The sequence below is a fragment of the Chiloscyllium punctatum genome, chromosome 1 (genome assembly GCF_047496795.1).
Source record: "Chiloscyllium punctatum isolate Juve2018m chromosome 1, sChiPun1.3, whole genome shotgun sequence".
In the NCBI taxonomy this organism is placed as follows: Eukaryota; Metazoa; Chordata; class Chondrichthyes; order Orectolobiformes; family Hemiscylliidae; genus Chiloscyllium; species Chiloscyllium punctatum.
In genome coordinates, this window is record NC_092739.1 from 17,328,461 (window position 1) to 17,343,064 (window position 14,604).

The following is a 14,604-nucleotide window of genomic DNA, read 5'->3' on the forward strand; positions in this document are numbered from 1 at the left end:
GCTTCTTCATCAGGTGACAATCACCTGATGAAGGAGCGTCGCTCCGAAAGCTAGTGTTCTTCCAATTAAACCTGTTGGACTATAACCTGGTGTTGTGTGATTTTTAACTTTATATGGACTTCAGTAGGGTGTTCGAAAAGGTTCCTATGGGAGACTGGTGAGCAAGGTTGGATCTCATGGAATACAGGGAGAACTAACCATTTGGTTGCAGAACCTCCTCTAAGGTAGAAGACAGAGGGTGGTGGTGGAGGGTTGTTTTTCAGAATGGAGGCCTGTGACCAGTGGAGTGCCACAAGGATCAGAGCTGGGTCCACTACTTTTCATCATTGATATAAATGATTTGAATATGAGCATAACAAGTACATATAATAAGTTTGCAGATGACACCAAAATTGCAGGTGTAGTGGACAGAGAAGAGGGTTACCTTAGATTACAATGGGAATCTTGATCGGATGGGCCAATGGGCTGACAAGTGGCAGATGGAGATTAATTTAGATAAATGTGAGGTGCTGCATTTTGGGAAAGCAAATCTTAGCAGGACTTATACACTTAATGGTAAGGTCCTATGGAGTGTTGCTGAACAGAGAGGCCTTAGGGTGCAGGTTCATAGCTCCTTGAAAGTGGAGTCACAGGTAGATAGGATAGTGAAGTAGGCGTTTGGTATGCTTCCCTTTATTGGTCAGAGTATTGAGTACAGGAGTTGGGAGGTCATGTTGCGGCTGTACGGGACATTGGTTAGGCCACTGTTGGAATATTGTGTGCAATTCTGGTCTCCTTCCTATCAGAAAGATGCTGTGAAACTTGAAAGGGTTCAGAAAAGATTTACAAGGATGTTGCCAGGGTTGGAGGATCTGAGCTACAGGGAGAGGCTGAACAGACTGGGGCTGTTTTCCCTGGAGCGTCAGATGCTGAGGGGTGACCTAATAGAGGTTTATAAAATCATGAGGGGCATGGATAGGATAAATAGGCAAAGTCTTTTCCCTGAGGTCAGGGAGTCTAGAACTAGAGGGCATAGGTTTAGGGTGAGAGGAGAAAGATATAAAAGAGACCTAAGGGGCACATTTTTCACTCAGAAGGTGACACCTGTAAGGAATGAGCTGCCAGAGGAAGTGGTGGAGGCTGGTACAATTGCAACATTTAAGAGGCATCTGGATGGGTATATGAATAGGAAGGGTTTGGAGGGGTATGGCCAGGTGCTGGCAGGTGGGATACTGGTCGGCATGGACGGGTTGGACCGAAGGATCTGTTTCTGTGCTGTACACCTCTATGACTCTATGACTCTATGACTCTGAACACATATAATATGAATAGGGACAGCTGTTCTGCATGACATACGCAGGGTGAGCTGTTCTCTTTATTCCTGATGAAGGGCTTTTTGCCCGAAACATCGATTTTATTGCTCCTCGGATGCTGCCTGAACTGCTGTGCTCTTCCAGCACCACTAATCCAGAATCTGGTTTCCAGCATCTGCAGTCATTGTTTTTACCCTGTTCTCTTTAATATACAAAGGACCTTCTGTTCTATGTAATAGACACCGGCACTACTGTAATATACACATAGACTGCTGTTCTCTACAAAATAAAGAGAGACTGTTTTTCCCTACAATATCACAGTAACTGCTGTTCTCAACAATATAGACAGGGCCTGCAGTTCACTTTACTGTAATCAGTGACTGCTGTTCTCTATACAGTATTATAGAGAAGGACTGATATTCTGCAAAATATTCCCAGACACTGTTGTTCTGTACAATATATACAAGTACTGCAATATATACATGGGCGGCATGGTGGCTCAGTGGTTAGCTCTGCTGCCTCACAGCGCCAGGGATCCGGGTTTGATTCCAGCCTCGCATGACTGTCTGTGTGGAGTTTGTACAGTCTCCCCATGTCTGCGTGGGTTTCCTTCAGGTGCTCCGGTTTCATCCCACAGTCCAAATATTTGCAGGTCAGGTGAATTGGCTGTGCTAAATTGACCAAAGTTAGCTTATTAATCAGGGGTAAATATAGGGTAGAGGGAATGGGTGGGGATGAGTTACTCTTTGGAGGGTCGGTGTGGACTTGTCGGGTCAAAGGACCTGTTCTCACACTGTAGGGATTCTAATTCTAATTCTGAAATATTTTGACTGCTATTCCCTCCAATTTATTCAGGGTATGTAGTTCCCCTCAATATACACAGGAACAGCTTTTCTCCAGTATGTACAGGTGCTGCTATTCTCTGTGAACAAACAGGATCTCCTGTTCTCCATGATATGCACACTGACTGCTATTCGGGTTCCCATACACAGAGACTGCTGTTCAATATAATATAAACAGGGACTACTGTTCTTTGTAATATGCACAGAGATTGCTGTCTGCTGATCCCTATAATGTAGTCAGGGACTGGTCTTCACTGCAACATCACCTGGGACTGCTGTGCTATACAATATAAACAGTGACAGCTGTCTTCAACAATGAGTATAGAATGTGCTGCTCTTCTCAATATACACAGGGACTGCTGCTCTCTTTAATAGGCACAGGAACTGCTATTGTCAGCAATCTGCACAGATGACTGCTATTCTCTGTAGAATCATAGAATCCCTACAGGGTGGAAACAGGCCATTTGGCTCAACAAGCCCACACTGACCTTCCAAAGAATAACCCATCCAGACCCACTCCCCTACCCTATGGGTCTCCATTCCCTCCTGACTAATGCACCTAAGCTACGTACCTCTGAACACTATGGGCAATTTAGCATGACCAATTCACCTAACCTCCACATCTTTGGACTGTGGGAGGAAACCAGAGCACCCGAAGGAGAATGTGCAAACTCTACACAGACAGTCTACCAAGGCTGGGCTCGAACCCGGGTCCCTGGCACTGTGAGGCAGCAGTCACTCCTGTATATACATGGACAAAATAAGTCTTGATGTGGGGGAGCTGGTGTTGGACCGGAGTGGACAAGTTTGAAAATCACACAACACCAGGTTATAATCCTGATTTGGAGATGCCGGTGTTGGATTGGGGTCAAATTAAAACTCACACAACACCAGGTTATTGTCCAACAGGTTTATTTGGAGGCACTAGCGTTCAGAGTGCTACTCCTTCATCAGGTCGCACAACCACCTGATGAAGGAGCGTCGCTCCGAAAACTAGTGCCTCCAATTAAACCTGTTGGACAATAACCTGGTGTTGTGTGATCTTTAATTCGATATAATGGACAGGGACTGCTGTTCACTATAATATTCTCTCTAGCTTCACAGATCAATATAATATAGACAGTCTCAGTGTATACAAAATGGGCCATAAGTGACTGTGTACGTTATAGATAGTAACAGTTCTCTGTAATATAGCCAGGGATTGGTCTTCTCTAAAACATTACCCCAGGACTGGTGTTCTCTGCAATGTACACAGTCATTGCTGTTATGGTTCAGATGCACAGAGACTGCTGTTCAATAAAACATAATCAGGGACTATTGTTCACTGCATTATGCAAAGCGACTGCTGTTCGCTGTAATATAGAGAGTGACTGTTTTTCTCTGGAAAAGACAGGGACTGTTGATTTCTGTAAGATAGTCATGGACTAGTCTTCTCTAAAAGATTATCTGGAATTTATGTTCTCTTCAATATATACAGTGATAGCTGTCCTGCACAATATGCATGGGGTCTGCTGTTCCCCTCAATATTCACAGGCACTGCTGTTCCCTTTAATGTATACAGGCACTGCTATTATATATGATCTACATAGTGACTGTTGCTCCATTTCATATACACAGTGATTGCTATTTCATGTGCTATAAACAGTGACTGCTACTCTCTATTGTATATACATAGACAGCTGTTCTCTATAATGTAGACAGGGACCACTGTTAGCGTTAAGACAGGGCCTGTCCTTTGCTACAACTTACCCTGGAATGGCTGTTTTCGACAATACGCAAATGGTTTGCTGTTCTCCTCAATATACATGAGGACTGCTGTTCTCTGTACTATACACAGGCGCTGCTTTTTTCTATAATATATACAATGACTGCCGTTCTCTGTATTATACATAGATACTGCTTTTTCTATAATATACACAAGGACTGCTGTTCTCTGCAAAATACTCAGGTACTGCTTTTTTCTATAATATATAAAAGGACTGCTGTTCTCTGTAAAATGCAAAGGAACTGCTTTTTTTTCTATAATATACACAGGAACTGCTGACCTCTGTAATACACACAGATACTGCTGTTTTTTTCTATAATATACACAAGGACTGTTGTTCTCTGTAATATACACAGGTAGTGCTATTTTTCTATAACATACACAAGGACCGCTGTTCTCTGTAATATACACAGGTACTGTTTTTTTCTATAATATATACAAGGACTGCTCTTCTCTGTAATATATGCAGGTACTGCTTTATTCTGTAATATACACAAGGACTGCTGCTCTCTGTAATATACACAAGGACTGCTGCTCTCTGTAATATACACAAGGACTGCTGCTCTCTGTAATATGTACAGGTACTCCTTTTTTCTATAACGTACACAAGGACTGCTGTTCCCTGTAATATACACAGGTACTTCCTTTTTCAATAATATACACAGGGGCTACTGTTTCATATTCACAGAGAATTCTGTTCAATATACAATACACAAGGATTGCTGTTTTCCTTTATAAAAACAGGGATTGCTGCCCTCTGCAAGATATGTTGGAACCCGTGTATTCCATTGACACAGTGACTGCTGTTCTGTTCCATACAAACAGCGACTGTCTATATTATCTTGAACAGTAGTGGCTGTGTATACTATAGAGAACAGCAGACCCCTTGTGTATTACAGAGAATAACAATCCCTCTGCAGATTACAGAGAAGAGCAGTTCCTGTGTCTCTTGCAAAGAACAGCAGATCCCGTTCCTGTGTATATTGAGGAGATCAGTAATCCCTGTATATATTGTACATATCCTGGGAATATTATCTAAAACCACAGTTCCAGTCTATAGTGTGGAGAATAACAGTCCCTATGTATACATCGACACTGCTGAACTCTGAAATTTACAAATGGCATGCTATTCTATGTAATATTTACAGGAACTGCTGTTCTCTATATGGACTGTCATTTTGAAAAACATACAGAGTGACTGCTTTTCTCTACCATATTACAGTGGCTGTTACTTTGTACAATATCACCAAGGACTGCTGTTCTCTATACTATAGACAGGTACGGCTGTTCTGTGTAATATTCCCAGGGATTACTCTTCTTTCCAAGATGTACAGTGATAGCTGTTCTACTCGGTATATACAGGAGCTGCTGTTCTCTGCAAGACACACTGGAATGGCTCTTCTCTGTAATATGCCCAAAGACTACTAAGCTTTGTAATGCACGCAGGGTTTGCTCTTCCCTACAATATACATAGAAATGTTGTTCTGATTCTGTTTCATATACACAGAGACAGTTGTTCATTACAATATAAAAAGGCACTACTGTTCCATGTGATATGCACCGTGACTGTTGTTCACTGTAATACAGACAGTGACTGCTGTTCTCTGAAACAGAGACAGGGACTGCTGTTCTCTGTAATATAGTCAGTGACTGGTCTTCTCCACAACATTACCTGGAACAGCTGTTCTGTACAATATTGCAGTTACAGCTGTTCACTGCAATGTAGACAAGGAATGCAATTCTCAATACTATAGACAGGGACTGCTGCTCTCTGTAGTATAGAAAGGGACTGGTGTTCTCTATAATATACATATGGACTGCTGCTCTCTATATTATAGACAGGAATTGCTGTAATCCGTAAGAAAGACAAGGCCTGGGATCCAAGATGGCGACGATCTGAGCAGATCTGCCTTGCTGAGCTGTGCGCCCGAGCCCAGCTGTAGTGATATTTTTACACCCAGTACCCCCTTACTTTTTTTCTGGAGAAAATTGATGTTAGACAGTTGTGAAACCGTTTAAATCCATGTGTAGTGGAGCCTCACATGTCTGAGCGAGACGGGCGGGGAGTGTTTTGTTTGAGGATTGATCGGTCGGGTGGTTGAAAACAAGCGACAATCTGTGAGTGCGGGTTGTCTGAGCATTTCTCAATTATCCAGCAATGCATGCCATAATGCCGGTTAGCCAAGAACTGCCGGTTAATGAACATCACTCGATTATCCAGCAGTACATACCATAACGCTGTGTAACTGAGAGCTGAATGCTGGGTTGCCTGATGCCATTTTTGAAGGGCCTTGAGATCTTGTTCGGATGGTCCAGGGTTCGGAAGGTCGATGTTCGGATAGTCGAGGTTCTGTTGTAAATTCTTTTTGAGTGAGAGAGGATGACGAAAGGAAAGCATACAGCCAAGCTCCGACACACGGGACACTCGCTGAAGGCGTCGGGCGGATGTGGATGCAGCTGCAGCTCCCTTGGCAGCTGAGAAAGAGATACACGTGCAGCAGAACATCGCTGAAGAATTTGTGGCGATCCAAGGGATGATCAAGGAGTTGATGGAAGACAATCGTACTCAGCCAGAGCCGATTTCGGTCATGCTACAAAAGCACGAGAAGGAGCTGGAAGGGCTCGGGAAGCGAGTTGAAGAGGTGGAGTGGCGTCAGAGACCGAGGTCGGCGGGGCAGATCCAAGCCCTCAAAAAACAGGTCCAGGCCTTGACTGAACAGGTCGATGATCTGGAAAATCGAGGTAGGAGGAAAAATATCAGGCTGCCAGAGGGAGTGGATGGTGGGCAGCTCGCAAGCTTTTTTGAAGACCGGCTGTCACACTTTCTTCACTGGGATGCCAAGGTAGAGCGAGTGAAGGTTGAAGGAGCTCATCGGGTTGTGGTGCTCAGATCCAGTCTGGATCGGCGCCCCCACCCAGTCCTGGTACGATTTCAAAGCTACAAGGACAAGCAGAGAGTCCTGGAGAGTCTAGAAAAACGGGGTAAGATCCACCGTCCCTGACATAACTGGGAGTTAAGATAATGTATATCCAGGACTTTTCTGCGGTGGCATTCCATAAAGGAAAATCGCTTGATGAGGCCAAGAGAAAATTAAGGGACCGAATATTCAATATGACTGCGCTGTCTCCTCGTGAGTAATATTCAATATTCGGTGCATTGTATTACTCATGAGGAGAAAATGCAGTCATTTGGCTCCTCAGAACAAGTGATAAATTTCTTGGACACTTTAAAATAATTTGGATGGATTTATAGACATGAACAATGACGCTTGTTTCTTTTCTTCTTGTTATGTTCCTTTTAGTGTTATTCTTTTCTTAAAGAAGGTGCTGTTGGTGTTTTTTTTCTCCAATTAGGATTGGTGTTGATATATAGTTTGGGGTGGATGGAGTGCTCACTATTTTGTCTGTTTCCTTCTGTTGCTTGGGTCTGGAGAATGGAGATGCGTATGGGCAGGGGTAGAATTCCCCCATTAAATGCCTTTTGTGCTTCGTAGTTAGTTTAGTTTTTTAGTTTTTCATAAATAGACTCCACGAGGCTTCTTTTGTATATGCTCAGCGTACTGTGAGTCGAATTCGCCCTCTCTGCAGGACAAAGGTGTTTGGAAAGGATCGTGGCTAGCAGTATTCTTAAATGGTGCACCTGGAATATTAGAGGGATCCATTCGCCAGTTATAAGGAAAAAGACGTTGCCGAGCCTCAAAAAAGAGAGGGTGGATGTTGCCCTGTTGCAGGAGACTCACCTTAATGACAAGGAACATCTGACGTTGCAGCAGGACATGTTTGATTGGGTGTTTTTCTCGTCCTTTACCACTAAGAGAAGCGGGGTGACCATACTCCTCTGGAAGAATCTTCCATTTAATTTACTAGGTTCTGTTAAAGATGAATATGGCCGGTTTGTTATCCTTAAGGCCCTAATACATGGTGAGGGATATGGTACTTTGAATGTTTACTGTGCTCCGGCCCAACCCCTTAAATGTTTGACTGATGCGCTCTCTAAGCTGATGGCCTTTGCATCGTGGCATATTATTATAGCGGGGGGACTTTAATTGCCTTATGGATCCTGCACTGGATAGAATGCCCAAAGGCCCCCCAAAGCTTTCTCCACGATCGAAACAGTTCGGTGATCTGTGTGTGGAACTGGGGTTGGTAGACATTTGGAGATATCTCCATCCTACAGGCAGGGACTTTACCTTCTTTTCCAATCCTCATAAGTGCCACACAAGGATTGCTTTTATCCTAACTCTCACTGCTCTTCTAGATTCGGTGGTATCTTGTTCAACTTGGAATATTGCCATCTATGATCACTCAGCAGTGGTCGAGATTAAGGGTAATGCAATAAGCTCACGGATCTGGCGAATGGATCCCTTCATTCTCAAGGACAGCAAGTTCGTTGAGTACATTTCTTGGGAATTTGAAGCACTTTTGGCCACCAATCCAGGTACAGCTAGTAATCTGTCCATTCTTTGGGAGACTGTTAAGGCTTATGCGAGAGGGATAATTATCTCATACTCGGCCAGTCAGAAGCGATGGAAGGGAGAGCAGCAGCATCTGCTCGAGGCACGACTGAAGGCAGCTGAGATGGCATATGACCATCAGTGACTAAACTGCAGTGGATCACAGCCCTTTGATCCACCTTCAACTCCATGCTTACGCATACGGCAAGGAAGGAACATGCCATTGTGAAGCAAATGTTGGAGCATGGTGATAGGCTGGGTAAATATTTGGCATATCTGGTTAGGAAGAAAAATGCTTCCCAATCTATTGCTCTTATTAGGGAAGGGAATTGGACTCTTACTTGTAATGCTAAAAAGATCAATGCAGCTAAACTGGAGTCTTTTTTAGGAACTTGCATCTTCCTGGAGTGTCTTGAGCAAGCGTCTCTCCTTAATGCTCTATTAACAGCCCAAGAGGTACAGGAGGCAGTGAGGCAACTTCAAAGTGGAAAGGCACCCGGCCCTGATGGTCTTCCAAGTGAGTTTTATAAAGAATTTGTAAATATACTGTCAGGGCCGATGCTAGCCATGTATAATTATTCATATAGTTGGGATTGCCTCTTGCCATCCATGAGACTGGCTAATATCTCACTTAACCTCAAGAAAGGGAAGGCCCCAGAGGACTGTGCTTCTTACAGACCTATCTTGCTCTTAAATTCTGATTTTAAAGTTTGGTCTAAGACTTGGCATTGAGGTTGGAAGGGGGGGGGGGGGTTGCCCTCTCTTGTTAAAGAAGATCATACGGTCTTTATAAAGGATCGCAGATCCTTTAATAATGTTCGGAGGTTGCTTAACTTGACTCAAATGTGCCAGCAGCAATCAGTTCAGAGGAGGCATTTGATTGGGTGAAATGGCCGATCTTTTTTATGCCCTGGAGTGGTTTGGCCTGGGTGAAGTGTTTATTAGATGACTAAGGGTCCTTTACAGTGATCCTCTGGCAGTGATTCTCACCAATGGTATAAGGTCTGATTATGTTAACACCGGTACGGGCAGTCGGCAAGGCTGTCCCCTCACACCTTTGTTTTTGACACTGGTGATTGAGCCACTGGCGGAGGTCATTTATGGGGACCCTAATATAGCTGCCGCAAAGGTGGGGTCGGAGGTGCATAAGATTATGCTGTATGATGCTGATGTTCTTATTTTTCTCTCAAACCCAGTAGTCTCGGAGCCCTGTTTGATGCAGTGCATTAAATCATTTGATTCTTTCTCAGGTTACGCGATCAATTTTTCAAAGTCAGAGGCTACGCCTATGGTGGGGAGTGGTCTTCAGGGAATACCTGATGTGGAAGGTGGGTTTCCCTTTAAGTGGACACAGGGTGATTTTCTTTACTTGGGTCTCTCTGTTACCCCTAGCTTTGATCAGTTATTCAAGGCCAGTTTTATTCATTTGCTTGACAAGATTAAACAAGACTTTCAAAGATGGGGCCCTTCCAATATCATGGTTGGGTTGAGTCACTCTTATCAAAGTGAACGTTCTTCCTCGCTTATTACATCCTTTGTGGACAGTCCCTTTGCTCTTTCCTCAGCAAACATTTCAGAAACTGAATGGCTGGTTTAGTTCTTTTATTTGGCACTGTAAGCAGCCTCTTGTTAAGCTTGAGAAACTGCAATTGCCCCAGGGATTGGGGGAGTGGACCTCCCAGACATTAGACAATATCAATTGAGCTCCTTCCTATTTTTTGTAAGTGACTGAGCCTATGGGGACTCGGCGTCAACATGGTTGGACACTGAGGTCTCCCTCATGGAGTGTCCTCTTCTCAACCTGTTGTTTTTAGACGAAATGAGGACAGTTTGTGGAACATTGCCGTAATCCAAAAGTTACTAACATGGTCAAAGCATGGAGGGCAATGAGGCAGATGGAGGCTACTATGTCTAAAACATCTTTTCTTACTCCCATAGTTGGCATGCCAAGTTTCCAGCTAGGGACAATGAATCCTGGGTTTAAACTTTGGGCATATAGGGGAATGTCTTGTTTGGGTGATCTGCTTGAGGGTGAAACATTGATGTCATTTGGTCAAATAACTCAGAAATATGGATAGTTGAGTAGGGACCTCATCCATTACATTCAGATTAGAGATTTTATATGAAAGGAGACCATGCCTTTGACCGAGTGTTATAGATCTGGTATGGAAAAGTGGGTGCTTCAGGCTAAGAGCTTCAGTGAGTACTCTCTACCATTTGTTGGGGGGGGGGGGGTGAGGTGGAGGTTCCTTTGGTGACATTGAGCATCTATGTGAGGTCTTGGAGAGAGCAATAGGAGTTGAAATCAGTCGGAAACATGAGAGGACATTTGTGAGAAGGAGAAGAGGATCTCAATATGTAATAGGAACCATGCTATACAGTTAAAGATTCTTCACAGGACACATCTGGCCCCAGATCGTCTTGCAAAATTTAAGCAGAGAGCATCTTCAATGTGCCCCAAATGTAAAATAAATACAGGCACCCTCACTCATTGTCTGTGGTCCTGCCACAGGCTCCGTGTGTATTGGAGCACTGCTGCAGGAGTAATAGAGAGGGTCTTGGGGATTGGAGTCAAGGTGGATTCAGTCTCTTTGCTTTTGGGTCTGCCGAATTTACCTCACTTAGATGTACATGGGAAAAAGCTTGTTAACATTTCCACTTTTTGTGCAAGGAAGATTATTCTGATATCCTGGGTGTCTGTCAGGGCGGTGCAAGTTAATTATGGAACACATTCCTTTAGACTTTCTCACACATGTGGTGCACCAGAAAATGGACAACTTTCACAGGATGTGGCAGCCCTTTCTGAATTACTTGGAAGCAGATCTGTCTGCCATTTTGATTCGGGCTATTGTCTAGCCACGATGGCTTGGTCTGATAAACCTAAGGACATGAGAGGAAGAATTTCAAACAAATGTGGCTTTAATAATTGATGCGGTCAAAGGTTGAGAACTATGGTCTTGTCGCGTTGAGTGACGTTATTTATTTATTTATTGATTTATTGATTTGTAATAAATGTCATTTTGATCTGTTTTGTAGAGTAGTATAGCAGTTGGTTTATTGTTTATTGTTGTTTTTGATGTTATGATGCTATATTTTCTTGTTTCTGTAAATGTTTTTTTAATAAAAATATTTTTAAAAAAAGACAGGACCTGCTCTTCTCTGCAACATTCCCTGGGACTGCTGTTCTCGACAATGTACAAAGGGACAAGTGTTCTCCACAAAATATAAATGATCTGCTGTTCACCTCAATATACACAAGGAATGCTGTTCACTGTAATGTACACAGGGAATGCTTTCTCTGTAATATGGACAGTAAATACTACTCTCTATAATATACACAACGACTGCTATTCTGTTCATATTGACAGAGAATGCTGTTAAATATAACATACACAAGGATTGCTGTTCTCTGTGATATACAGAGGAATTGCTGTTCTATGCAATATACACAGGAGCTGAAGTTCTTTATTATATACACAGGGACTGCTCTTTTCTAGCATATAGACAGGGGCTGCAGTTCTCTGTAACATAGACAGAAGCTGTTGGCCTCTCCAATATCGATTGGACTGTTACTCTCAATAGAACAGAATATAGCTGCTGTTCTCTGCAATATATATTAGGTCAGCTTATCTCAACAATATACGCAGGGACTGCTGTTCTCCTCAATATTCACCAGACTGCAGTTCTCCGCAATATACATTGGAACTGATGTTCACAACGAGAAACATAGGGACTACTGTTCCCTACAATAGAAACAGGGACAACTGTTCTGTATGACATACGCACGGCTTGCTCTTTTCTGTGGTATACAAATGAACTGCTGTTCCCTGGGATATACAGAGGGACTGCTGTTCTCCACAATACCACAGCGACTGCTGCTGTCTGCAATATAGACAGGAACTGCAGTTGTCTATACAACAGACAGTGGTTGCTGTTCTCTACAGTATATACAGGGACAGCTATTCTCCTCAACACACATAGGAATTGTTGTTTTCTGCAAGACATACAGGAATGGTTCTTTGCTATTATGTTCACAGGGTTTTCCACTCTCTGTAAGTTGTACAGGGTCTGCTGTTCTCTATAATATACCCAGCAACTGCAGTTCTGATCCATATACACAGAGACTGCTGTTTGATATAATATAGAAGGACTGCCATTCCCTCTAATATATACAGGGACTGACATCCACGATTATAGAGACATTGACTGCTTTTCTCCGTAATATTGACAGGGACTGCTGGTCACTGTAATATAAACAGTGACTGGTCTTCTTTATAATATTACCTGGGACTGCTGTTCTCTAAACTATCACAGTGATAGCTGTTCTCAACAATGTAGCCAGGGACTGCAATTCTGATACTAAAGACACAGACAGGTATTCACTACACAACAGGCAGGGACTCTGCTCTCCATACCATAGGCAATGACTCCTGCTGTCTACAAAACATGTAAAAATCCTGCTCTGTGCATTATATACAAAAACAGTTCTTCTCTGTTCTCTCTAATGTAGACTGGGACTGCTGTTCTCTGAAATATAGTTAGAGGCTGTTCATCTCTACAACATTCCTCGGGACTGTTGTTCTCTATAGTATACATAGGAACTGCTTTTCACCTCAAAATACACAACAACTGTGGTTGTCTGTAATATATAAAGGAACTACTTTTACTGCAAGAGAGACAGGGGCTACACTGTTCTCTGTAATATACACAAAACTGTTATTCTCTATAACATACACAGCCTCTGCTGTTCTCATTCACATACAAAGTGACTGCAGTTTTTTTTTCATATACATACAGACTGCACTTCACTTTAATATTAACAGGGACTGTAGTTCTATCTTATACGCACAGAAACTGCCATTAAGTACAATATACACAGAGATTGCCATTCGCTGTAACAGAAGTAGGGAATGTGGTTCTTTGGAATAAAAAATGAAAGATTGCTGTTCTGTTTCAAATACTCAAGAGATTGCTGTTCAGCACAATGTCAACATCCTGTAGTATGCACAGGGCCTGTGGTTCTCTGTAGTATACATGGGGAAAGCTTTTGTCTGTAATGAAAAGAGAAATTGCTATTTTCTGTAGTATACACAGGACTGATGTTCTCTACAATATGCACAGGACTGCTGTTCTCTGTACTGTAGAGAGGGAAAACTGTTATCTGGGAGAAATACAGGACCTGCTCTTATCTACAGCATTCCCTGGGAATGCTGTTTCTACAGTATACAAAGGAACAGCTCCTCTGCACAATATATAAAGGGTCTGCTGTTCTCCTCAATATACACAAGGACTGCTGTTCTCTGTGATATTCACAGAGATGTTTTTTCTATAATTTGCTACTCTGTATAATATATACAGGGACTACTGTTCTGTATCATATCCACAGAGATTGTTGTTCAGTATGATATACACAAAAATTGCTGTTCTAAATGATATACAATGGGACTCCTATTCTCTGTCGTATCTACCAGAACTGCTGATCTCTGCAAACTACCAAGGACCTGCTATTCTGTGCAATATGCACAGGAACCGCTCTTCTCTATTATACACACAGGGCTGTGGTCCACCTCAATATACACAGGGACCACTGTCTGACTCAATATACACAGGAACTGCAGTTTGCCACAAAATACATTGGAACTGCTGCTCCCTATAATATAGGCAGGAACTGATGTTCTCAACTAGAAACACAGAGACCTCTGTTCCCAATAATATAAACAGGGATGACTGTTCTGCATGATATATGCAGGCCTGCTGTTCTCCATCTTACACAAAAGAACTGCTATTCTCTGTAATATAAAAAGGGACTGCTGTTCTCTATCTCCTCCTTAAATTTACTCACTTTCCCAGCATCCACAACATTTTGAGGTAGCGAATTCCACAAATTCTCAACCCTTTGGGAAAAGTAATTTCTCCTCAACTTTGTTGTATAAACATGGAATGCAGTTCTCTGTAATAAAAACAGAGATTGCTGCTCTGTTTCACATAATTTGGAGATGTCGGTGTTGGACTGGGGTGTACAAAGTTAAAAATCACACAACACCAAGTTATAGTCCAACAGGGTTAATTGGAAGCACACTAGCTTTCGGAGCGACGCTCCTTCATCAGGTGGTTGTGGAGGGCTCGATCGTAACACAGAATTTATAGCAAAAATTTGCAGTGTGATGTAACTGAAATTATACATTGAAAAATTGATTGTCTGTTAAGCGTTTCATCTGTTAGAATACAGTGATAGTTTCACTTCTTTCATG